At 38.9% G+C, this 12,303-nt stretch overlaps 1 long non-coding RNA gene across 2 annotated transcripts; it reads left to right on the top strand.

The window, feature by feature from the left end:
• On the top strand, positions 1-2,897 carry LOC121695050. Of its 2 annotated transcripts, none has more exons than XR_006025984.1 (5): positions 1-348; positions 1,301-1,396; positions 1,594-1,730; positions 2,360-2,490; positions 2,671-2,897. It is a non-coding gene; the product is annotated as an uncharacterized LOC121695050 (long non-coding RNA). The 2 variants fall into 2 exon arrangements; XR_006025985.1 differs by lacking the exon at positions 1-348 and adding an exon at positions 358-577.
• The last annotated feature ends 9,406 nt before the right edge of the window (positions 2,898-12,303 follow it).

Raw genomic sequence — 12,303 nt, forward strand, 5'->3', positions numbered from 1 at the left:
CCACCATCAAGGAACCACAGATTAAAATAGTCTGCACTGTAAAAAATGAATCCTGGTGCCAAGGAAATTACACACAAAAAATCAAGTATGACTTAATTTCTTGAAGCAGTCGCCTTAAAAAAATAACTATTATGTTTTCCCCCAAATAAATCAACTACATTTGCGAGAAAAATATTCAGAGAAAATGTTCCCTACAAGAATTGTGGGAAGTTGCACAATTTCTCGCTGATAAATGTGCAGCCTTTTCCTCAAATATTTTGAACATCTGAAAAACGTCCTTCAGTTGAGATTTTGAAAAGAATGCCTCAAAGACAGACGCCACTGAAGTTCAGCATGGAATAGTAAAAGGTAAAGTATTTTGTTCCTGCTACTTGTGAAAGCTAGCATGAAAACTACTACAAATATACAATTAAGTAATGTCACATCACAGGTATATATTTTCATACCAACGTGTTTGACCTACTAGGAAATATTGGTGAAGTTAGCTTAACAGTAGCAAGGTCGCTAACGTTAGCTGTAGAAGCTAGCTGCTACTCAGATGGTTGGTAAACTAACCAGCAAGCTAACCTTAACTTCGGTAGGTTATATTATAACCTTATCAATTTGAAATGGCCAAGTTTATAATCATTTGTAATACTTGGGACACTCTAAACTGACATTAATATATTATTGGAGTCGACGACGTCTTAATCTTTTTGTAACCAATTTGAAAAAATGGTTGGAATTTTAATAGCCACTGAGGGAATAGCTAACATGCTAACGATGCTGGTTAACATTAGTTAGCCAGGACTCCACTGTTCTAAGCGATCTAGTGTGGTCTCAAATGCTTGTCTGGCACTAAGGGATCTGTTGACTGACTAATTAAAGCAGTCTGTCAACTAATTGACGTTTGATTGAACTGAACACTATTTGCTTTTAATTCGGGTTATATATATTTTGCTCGTAGCTAACGTTAGCCGAGACCACCAGGGCATTCTTTTAGGCATTTGTAGCATACACGTGGTGTAAGGTAACTGTTAGTGTTGTTGGTTAAGGTTAGGTGCATTGTCCATTCTCAGTAATAGTATTGATATTAGTTAAGTGTCTGTTGGTTTTATTTGGGTTATTTAGCGATTATGTTAAGATATTTGAACACAAACACTTCTGTTTGTCTGCGGTTAAAACATTTGGTAGCCTACATGGTAAATGATGTCAGAATGAATTTTGGAAGTCCTTTGCTAGTTAAGTTAGTTGATATACTGCTGATAGTCAATTGTGGTTCTTGTGTTTATATAATTATGGATTTTGTTTGTTTTAACAGGGTTGGCAAAATGCTCATCAAAGTCCAGTACCGTGGACTAAAAAAAGTACCTCAAACTGCATCCTGGTTTTTCTTATGAAAGTTTCATTGAAGAAGGTAAGGTTTTATGTGAGCTTAGCTAATAAATTTAAAATCCATGTTTGCATGCATCTGATATCAGATCACTTGGCCAGTGGGTAAGGTAAAAAAAGATTTTGTTACCCTTTAGTTGAATTAAATGAACTAAAATTGGAAACTGAATTTCTTAAATTCTTAAAGCAACCCTTTAAGATTCCAATTTTGTGTTTTTGCAGAATTTTATGCCAGCAGGTTCTTCTACTCTAATTTCTTCAAGTGATATGGAGAGGTCCTCTTCAAACAAGGGACATCAATCTCCTGGTGCAGGAGAGAACACCTCTGCCATAGGGGATGCAGCAGAAAAGGCCAAATGGTTGAGCAATTAAAATTAAAATCTCACTAGGAGAAATCCTTGTCTGTCCTCCAAATGCGGAAGCCTGGCTTCATGTTCCGGTAGTGTCAAATCAACGGGCACGTTCAATCTTGCAGCACTACACAGATCTGGCTGAACGTAAGGCATGTTTTTTTAGATTCAGCCAGATCTGCTTGCAGATCCAGTGCTGCAAGATCGAACGCGCCCGCTCATTTGACGTTAACGGAACACGAATCTAGGCAATTTTCTTCCTTCAGATACAGGTCTTGTTATAATCTCCCTGTACACTTTCAAAAGTTTATAACACTTTAGTTTGTCTGTAGAGACCCTCACCACACTACCAAGTGTAATCGTATTTTGAGCACTGCCAGTGGTTTAAAATGGCGTTTGTTTTTTCAACATGCTTGCTGCCCCCTTAGCTTTCACTGTAGCCTATGCCCATTCAGTGTTGCGGTCTTGCTCAAAACTCCACCAATTAACACAATTTTGCTACCACACTACCATAAATATACCCTAGGTTGTTTGTACTCTTGAGTTACACTTTAATACATCTCCTGTGTTTTTAGAGGGTGCAGGTAAGTTTTCTCTTTACAAGTGTATCACCGTTATTGTTTCTCTTTTACCCATAGATGGTCCAGGAGATTCTGGAGAAGAGTTCAGGGGGAGAGGAAACAATGGAGGAATATAAGAGATTGAGCACCGTGACACACTGCACAAGACGGCATCATATCCTGGTCAGCCACATTGTTGAAATGCATGGGTATGTTTTGTTTTGTAATGTGAAAAAACAAAGTAGAAGCATTATTGTGCACATATAGCCTCTCACACAACTTGCCTGCAGCGTGACAAGAAAAAACTAAATTTGGTAGTAGAATTGTTGTGTAAAAACAAATTTGAACTGATGTTTGTCCTTCTTTACACTTCTCTCATCTTCTTAAAGGAACTCTGGATCTCATTCATAGTCACAATTGGGTCCTTGGTTACCTGTTTGACCAAGGCCCCTTTGTCCCAGGATTACTCAGTTTGGCTTGCTTTTTGCGGAGAGTTGGAGGATTTTGTGTAGATGTTGATGAAGATGATATGTTTGTTATATCTCTATTTTTTTTTTCTCAACGTCAGGTTTAATTTACACTGAATAAATGCTGTTAAATGAAATACTGACTCTCTAATTGTGTATATACACCACATCCTTTAAAATATATAGTAATAGACTTATTTAAAACATGCATAACTACTCAAAATAAGTGAGGCAACTATATTACACGTGACTTTATCATGCGATATTAACCAGAAAAAATCAGGGAAATTTCCTTGATTTATTTTGAATATGCTTAATTGCATTGAGATATTTTACACAATTTGTTTTTGTATACATGAATAATTTAAGTAAATTTCCATGATTTGTTAAAGTCTATATTCTTAAAAATAATAGGGTTATATTTTTCCCTAATATTTTCACGTGTAATAGGTTGCCTCATTTTTTTCATGCATTCCTACTGTGTCATTTTTTACAGTGTGGATTGCCGTGGGTGTGGGGGCGGCAGTGCCAGCAAAGCAATCAATTTGTATGTAAGCATTAGTGACTTGAATTGGATGTGGGTGGCTAAGATAGTGGAGCTGAAGTAACAGTGGGGTAACGAGTTCCCTTTTTGGTTCATTGAGGACCAGACGGGCCGCAGCATTCTGGGCTGTCTGTAACGGTTCTACAGCACAAGCTGGAAGACCTGTGAAGAGGGAGTTGCAGTAGTCAATCTGTGAGATAACTACGGTCTGTACTAGAGCTGGGTGGCATGTTGGGTTAGGTACGGTCTGATTGTCATTTAGACATTTAGCCTGATGGTATGCAGTCAGACTGCTGCATGTAGGGACATTTAGCATAAGGGTATGCAGTCAGACTGCTGCATGTAGGGTTATTTGTTGTGCTCTTGGCCTGGGAGGCAGGTTTCATGGGTGTATACTGTATGTATTTTGAATGCATTAACACAAAGAGTCTTGGAAACATCAACATAATATGTCAAAGATTATGAATTACTTATTTATTACTTTTATTAATCAATACTACATTGATCTCTCTAATGTTTATTTTTATTTAAAAATCAAAATTAGCATAAAGATTTATTTTAACACTTTTTTGGCAATCACACTTTAACTTTTAAATATAAAATAATAAAATATTATTTTTCTATATATATACATTCAATGCTTGGAATTATTTTAGAATTTACAGAATAAACTGAGAATGAACATCAACAGAATATGGAGAGTACAACTAATGAATGGGGCAAACAGTAGAATATGTCTTGCAGTTTTAGTATATTAAATAGTATAATAGTGTATTTATTTAATGTAATATGTAATTATAAATAAAACAGGTTGCAAAAAACAAAGCTGCAACAGAATAACTTTTGCATGGTCATATTTAAAATGTATCAATGCAGTTTTCACATAAAGGAAAGCAGAGGTTTATCCTGAGCCAGGACGATGCATGGGAGACCATTCAATCCTCTCTCACTCTCTATGTCGCACATCAGCATACACAATCTCTTCTAGCTCTACAATCGGAGAATCTGTAATGGCTGCAGGTAAGTTCCCCTCCCTGTGGTCCATCTCCTCCTCACAACTCTCCTGTTCTGGTTGCTTTTTCTTTCTTCTCAGTGTAGACACAACAGCATACTCCAGTTCAGTAGTCTCAGCTAAAGGGGAAGACAGGAAGGTGGGGGGTACATGCATCAAAAAAGCGTGGAGTGTTAATAATCCCAAATTCAGCTGTGATCACCTAGAAGAATTCAAGTAATCATTGAAGGACAATATTTATGCCAATAACTTTCATATCTGACATTTCAGATATTTTTATGGCAATTTGGTTTCTGTTTGCTGTTTTTTCTGCAATCATTATTAGAAAAAAATATCAGATTTCTTTACACTTTCCTGGGTCTAACTCATGTCTCACTGCACTTGGTTGTCTGACCTGGTTTGGGTGTGTGTGTTCTCCTCTGGCAGACATAGAGCACTCCCACAGCCCCACACAGCAGGATCACGCCAAGACAAGCTGATGCTATGATCACGTCTAAATATGTTTAAAGAGAATATGAATATTCACAAAATATTATTGTATGGAATTGACATATATAAATCAATCAATTAATTAATGAGTAATTAATTAAAGTAATTAAAGACATACTCACAAACAGGTGTCTCCATCTTGGGGTTGTCATTGACAGTAATCAGTGTGTTAGTGGATGTCACAGTGCTGTGTGCATCTAAAAATATATTTAATATATCATATAATGACAATGAATAATAAACAGTGAATAATAATAATAATAATAATAATAATAATAACAACAACAACACCGTATAGTATATTAATATAGTTTATTATTATAATTATTATTATTATTAATAATAATAATAATAATAATTTTACTATTTCATGGGGAAATAAAAGTTGATGCCATGTCTCATAGGGCTTTTTAGCACTGTGTTTCTTCACCTCTTCATTTAACAACATTCTGTAAATGTTTAAGAACTGAGGAGGCAGTGACTAGAGTTTTGAGAATGTCCCACTGCTCAATATGGATTTCAGCTGCTAAATAGCATGGGGTCTTCTTAATTATGTTTTTCGTTACATGATGCACATAATTTGACAGGTCTGGACTGCAGACATCCCATTTTTAGCACCTGGACTCTGGTCATACTGTTTAAATATGTGCAGAATTCATGTTGGCATTGTTTTCCTGAAATATTCAAAGTCTTCCCTTTGTCTGGATGGCAGTATGTTTTGCTCAAAACCTGTATACTTCATTCAGAATTGATTGTGCTTTGCCAGATGCCATAGGCACTAATGCACCTCCACACCATCATAGATCTGGGTTTTGAACTGAGCATTATAACAAATTAGGTAGTCCCTCTCCTCTTTAGCCCAGAGGATACAGAATCTTAACCTGACTCCGCCAGATGGATTTGCTCCGCATATCCATCTGGGAACTTTTCATTGAAGAACTTTTGGGAAGGGGCGGAAATACTGGTTAGCTGATTGGATAAACCATCTGTCTATCACCACCTTTGGTGGTTATCGACGGGCCAAATCAACCAATTAGATAGATAGATAGATAGATAGATAGATAGATAGATAGATACTTTATTGATCCCCAGGGGAAATTCAAGGTCTCAGCAGCAGCATACATACAACACAAACACATTCTTTAACAGCAGAAAGAGTAATTAAAGTATATAATATAAAAACACAACTAAGCAGTAAGGACAGTAGAAGATAAAGAATATGCTAAATATACTAAAATACTAATTATACTAACACTTAATACAATATATAAAAATATACTAAAATACAAATTACAAAAATACAAATTATACTAACACTTAATCTAAATCAATTCTAAAAACAGTATCCACATAGTAGTGATTAATAAATCAGAGGCGCTTGCAATGACTGAGGCAGGGACTGAGCCTGTGATTCTCTGTGCATAGTAAGGTATGGTAAGGTGCTCTAAGGTGCTCTGTGTGAATGAGTGTCATGGTGGTAGTGCAATGGTGATAGTGGCCATGGTGATAGTGCAAATGAGTAAGTCAACAGTGCAACAATGCAGAAATAAAGTAAAGTAAAGTCTATATATCTATATATTTAACTATTTAAGAAAATGTATAAGTGTGGCCACAGTTCGGCTGTGGCATGGAGGGGGGGGGGGGGTTTATGCATATGTGCTAATGTGCTAATATAGGGGGGGGGGTTATGCATATGTGCTGATGTGCTAATATACAGTGAGGCATAAAGACAGTGGTACAAGTGGCTAGTGGACAGACAGTACCAAACATGGAGGGGGTGAAGAGGCAGACAGACTATGCAGAGAAGTCTATCTCTCCTCTTCCCTTAAGTGAGGCATTGAACAGTTCAATGGCCCTGGGGACAAATGACTTTCTCAGTCTGTCAGTTGTGCAAGGCAGTGAGCGAAGTCTCCAGCTGATCAGGCTCTTCTGCTTAACAATAGTGCTGTGGAGTGGGTGACACTCATTGTCCAAGATGTTGATCAGTTTGTTCAGGGTCCTTTTGTCAGATAGTGAAGTGATGCACTCCAGTTCAGCTCCAACTACAGAGCCAGTTTCCTTACCAGCCTGTTAATTCGCCCCACATCCTTCTTCCTTGTGCTTCCTCCCCAGCATACTACTGCATAGAAGAGGACGCTGGCAACAACAGACTGGTAGAACATCCTGAGGAGCTTACTGTACACATTGAAGGACCGCAGCCTCCATCGCGGAAGTACAGCCTGCTCTGCCCTTTCTTGTAGAATTAGATGAACAAAGTGTTCTTCTAATGCCTTCGTTTAACATACAATTAAGTTAGGTAACTTAATTGTATTAGTAACTAACGTTACTAACGTTAGTAACTAACGTTAAGATGTTTTAACTTACCATTTGTATGTGACATTAACCTAATCAACGACAATTCCCATCAAGTTTTCACGGTAGGCCCTACACTTCTGAAGAAAGTATACTCATCCATTATGAACTGGAATCGGCCGTGGAGGATGTCTGTGTCGTTCATTCCTCCCAGCTGCATGGCTGAGACTCATAGCTTCACAGCTTACCCAGGAATACTTTCTAATTTGAATAAAACGTGCGCGATATAATAGCTATGCTCATCTCATCTGTGGATGCCGTCATGTTCGTCACACCTCAACCCGCCTCAAAGCCAACGCTGATTGGACGTTCGTTTGGTGAACTGCTCCAAATTCTCTTTAACGAAAAGTTGCCAGACTGATCTGCGAGTGAAACCTTGAAAGCTCGTGACATCAAGATGGTCTCACGAGGCTAACAGAATCTATGATTTCCAAAAATAAATAAACATTTTGATTGGTCTAACCACAGGACTGTTTTCCACTATACCTCAGTCGATCTTAAATGAGTGCAGGCCCAGATATCTAAATACAATTAATTCTTTGCATGGGAGTCCATACAATGATTTTCTTTAGCCTACAGAAACAGGGGCCGGTTTCCCAAAACGTTCTTATCGCTAAGTAGTTCTTAACCTATTCCTTAACGTTATGGCACGATTCCCGACACGTTCGTACGCTAAGTATATCTTCTGTAAGTCACACGTTCGTAAGGTTGGTCTGGACCATTCGTAAGCTCTCTCTTAGCGTTGTTTGAGGTCTCAAGACGCTAGTCGCTGCCACTGTGCAGCAGTCTTTAGAAATCAGTGCAGCGCAGTACAAGTCAAACTATGGTAGGCCGACAGTATGTTGACAATGTTGTGGCTCAACGATGATTTTATGTTATTATGGACATTTTAAGACTAATAAAATATATTCGCAATGGATGCAGGCCTATTTATGAAGTTTACTTTATTTGGTATCAGAACTAATATGGTGGTAATTAGCCTAGGCTATTTAGTAATGTCATTAAAGCGTTCAAATTGGCAATCACTTTTGAAGCTGGCAAAGAATTTGCCTCTAAATGGCTAAGATCTATAAATGGGTAAGCATGGTGGTGTCCAGTAAGCGACCAACTAGGCCTATGGCAGCGATCCAACGTGTCCTTGTATTGAATCAAAAACGCTGTGTAGTCCATGTCGCTCCCTAGCTCTTTTTTGTTGCTGTTGCACAAGTTATTCCGAAAGCTGGAAAACGGTGTCACCTAGCGCAAGCTCACCTCGTCCAGCAAAACTTTAAGTTCCTCTGACGAGAAGCTTGGTGCCCTTTTTTTACGTTGCTTCCCCACCATACTGTATCTAAATCTCTCTCTGTTCATTGTAGATAGGTTGCTTTTTATTGAAAACATTAAGCAATGGCATTTTTTTTTTTTATTTGAACCTTGAATTTCCCCTGGGGATCAATAAAGTATCTATCTATCTATCAATACCGCATTAAACAGAAGTAACTGCAGCTGCTTGCCAATCAATTATAATTGTAAGGTACCGTACCATTAATATAAAAGTGTATTACATCATTTTAAGAAGTTGTTAAACCCATGTCAAGAAGCGGCACAAGTGGCACAACGGGATAAGGAGGGTGGATGATTAGCAAGGGATAGGCCTACCCGGTTAGTCTACCAGTCACAACATATCGTGTAAACATATTAGGCCTACTGATAATTTTGATAATTTAGTTAATAGTTTATATTTTACTGATAACTTAAACTATGTTAAAATAAATGTTACTGGAATAATTTGAGGAATGTTTCATTTGCATAGAACGTGTTGTGTTTCTTAACGCCGTCATGCACCTTCACGTGAAGTAGAAAATCGATTCCTGAGCAATCAATGTCATGTCGAACGTAAGAGGCAGCGTGTTAAGAAGCTTTGATAGTGTGATACCTTTTTAAAAGGAGGAACTAATTTGTCCTCTGATATTTTGTCAGTGACTTTGAGCAGATTCAAAGTAAAAGTTGCAGATTTAATACACTTTAATTGACAGTGTCGACATAAGAGTGACATGACACTGTCATGAACATATCATAAAAAAGTCGTAAACATTAATGTCATAACGCTTCTGTTATTAAGTGACATTCGGGTTAGGATTAGGGTTAGGTTTAGGGTTAGGATTAGGGCTAGGGTTTAGGGTTAGGTTTCATGTGTCATGACAGTGTCATGTCACTCTTATGTTGATACTGTCAAGTAAAGTGTTACCTGGACTGAGTCTGACTTGGTCTGGCTTACTACGTAAACGTGATCTTCAGAGCCTAGCCGGGAGGAGCTACAACAGAGGGCAGCTCATCCCGGACAGACAGGCTACAGTCTGCCTGACGTGACTCGCGGGAGACATCGCGGGAGATATCGCGGAATGTTGTTTGCAATAAACACAGCAGAACTTTCATTCTTACTCATTAAAATGAGCATGATGACTGACGAAATAAATTCTTATGATGTAGTTTAAATAAACCACTGTTGTCATACAGTTAACAGGCCTACTTTATAGCACATAAATTCAATATCAAGTGTTTTCCCTATATGTGTGTCTATCTATTTAACCAACAGCAGAAAATAACAGAATATCCAAACATTTTCAGTAGGCTAGCCTACCATTGTTGCAGAAATCACGTATGAGAAGGTATCCCTTCGATTTCTGTTTATTTTCGCATATTCCAACATAAAGAAGCAGCATGAGACTTCTGTCAAAATCGTCATGAGGACATTCCTCCCAAATGGCCCTATCACGTCTTTGAACTGACGTCATGAGGGCGTGTTTCAGCTCGTGGAAGGCAACTGCAAGATCTGTCTGCAGGCTAAGACTCCCGCGATTTTTTAAGGTCATGTGACATGGTGTCACGGTGGTAAGTCCCTCCCCGGCTGACAGAAGTCGGACAAAATTTCTAACCAGTAAGCATTGCGTTCATCCTAGTATGCATTGTGTTCAACCCAGCATGCATCACATCAAGTCAGATCTGCACAGATCTGCCTGAAGCCGAACACGCCTATTGGTTTATTTTCAACTTCCTTCCCAGAATGCAACTTTGTTCCACTCTAAAATTTGCAGGGGCGCAGAGAGGCTTTCATCAGACCCAGCCCTGAAGGCTTCAGTTGGCAGAATCTTGAGATAGTCGCTAGTTGACAAATGTTCATGATATCTGGTCGCTGAGCATTGGGCAGTCATTGTGCATACCTGTTGAGCTGTGAAAATGCTTAACATTTTGGTCGCCTATCTTAAGAGCTGGGCTTTTGCCGCAAACGCACCACATGTACCCAGGATCCAAAACGACCCACCTTCACACCACCTGTGCTGCCGCAAGCCTGAATGGCCAACCAAAGAACCAAAGCAACAAAAATGAAATAAAAAATCAAATGAAACTGCAGGAAGCAGGTTGCTGAACTAATTTTGTGCTACAATTCACAGTTTAAAGTTATGTTGCACCAGTTGCATGCTAGCAAGCTCCTTGTAAACCTCCTTGGGCTGAGGGTTTACCTTTCCCCATGACATAAGGACCAGATAGCAATGCTATACTTTTTCAGATATACATGGGAGAGGTGTTAAATTCCTTGTGCTGTAGGAAGAGGATTTCCCTTAGGGGTCAATCAACAAGCCATAACATTACACACCATAACGCATGACACAACAACAATGCACAGTTGGCTGGTGGCAGCCACAAACGCACCACATGTTGAACCCAGGATCCGAAACAATCCTCCTTCACACCACATGCGCTGCCAGCCAGTAGCCTGAATGCCCAACCAAAGAACCAAAGCAAAACAAAAATGAAATCACCAACAAAGCAACCTTAGTCCACAAAAAACAGCATCACCAACAGAGCAGCTTGCATTAGCATTTCACTGGGTTTATCAAGCAGGCACCTTCCTTCATTGGTGTTGTTGAATTAGGCCCTCAATACCTCCAGAAGGCTCAACAGCAGTGTCTGGTGTCCACCCTCCACACTCATGACGCGTTCTCTGTCAACAGATTTCATACTGTTCATTGCTGTGGCTGTTTATGATCCAATCAGCAACACAACCAGACAAACGGCAAGCCCTTGATGTGAAAACACACACATTTTTGTTGCTCTGGCCATTAAGATTTAAACATATCTCAGATTCAATTCAGGTTACAACATGACCCCAAATAGTCTGTGAGTGCCTCAGCCATAGCCATTGGCCCAAAACCCAAGAGAAGAGCTGACTTCTAACAGCCTCTTCTAACACCTATCTCCACAGGGCAGAAAAGCAGAGTATGCTTTGACCCTTGACCCTTGCACAGCTTACATCTTCTGTCTCCATTTCCACTGACTGAGCTTCTTTGGAGTCGAGTCAGAAAAGCAGAATGCTTTAACCCGTTGAGGCCTAGGCGGCTATTTTCAGTGTAATTTTACTGCCTAAGCTTTTATCTTGATCATTGTAATGGCTATCTACACAAGCTAATGCTTGTTTTTTTTTGTTTGTTTTTTTTTATTTCAGATCAGTCTAGACTACCATATAAGGGAAATATGATGTGGTAACACTTGCATATTTCCTATGTCAGCTTTTATATCAAGGAAAAATAATTTACGTCTCATTGATTGTTTTCATATCAATTCAATATAATGATGGTGGGATACTCTGGCTTAGATGGCATTTTCAAAAATATGTACAGAGTGCAGACATAAATATTTTACTCATTATGAATTGTTTCTTTCACTGAAGTATTGTCACTGAACCATTGAATGAAGAATGTGCCTTATACTCCTCTGCATTTGCAACCTGAAGTAACCTGTGTTTGCATATGAGTATGTCATTAGGGATAGTTGATCTGTTGCCTGGCCACCTACAGTAGATCTCCTTTCAGGAAGATGGATCAAAGTTCAAAGTTAACGCAAAGTCTACACCTGTCACCATGCTAGTGCATAGAAACGTTTCCCCATTGTGAACCCCCAGACTCTTTTCACGAACTGAATGAATATGGCTTTAATCAGGCTAGTTAATCTGGCCATGCTATGAAAAACGTTTGATTAGTTCGATGTCTTATTATGACCGCCGCGCAGCGAAGCGGCGGTCATATAGGTTTAGTCAGATTTTTTTTGATTTTTTTCTTTTTTTCTTTTTCGCATGCCCAAATTTCCGTCAATGAGTCCCGGGACACTGAAAGACCGGGGT

Source organism: Alosa sapidissima, chromosome 20 (genome assembly GCF_018492685.1).
Source record: "Alosa sapidissima isolate fAloSap1 chromosome 20, fAloSap1.pri, whole genome shotgun sequence".
Classification (NCBI taxonomy): domain Eukaryota; kingdom Metazoa; phylum Chordata; class Actinopteri; order Clupeiformes; family Clupeidae; genus Alosa; species Alosa sapidissima.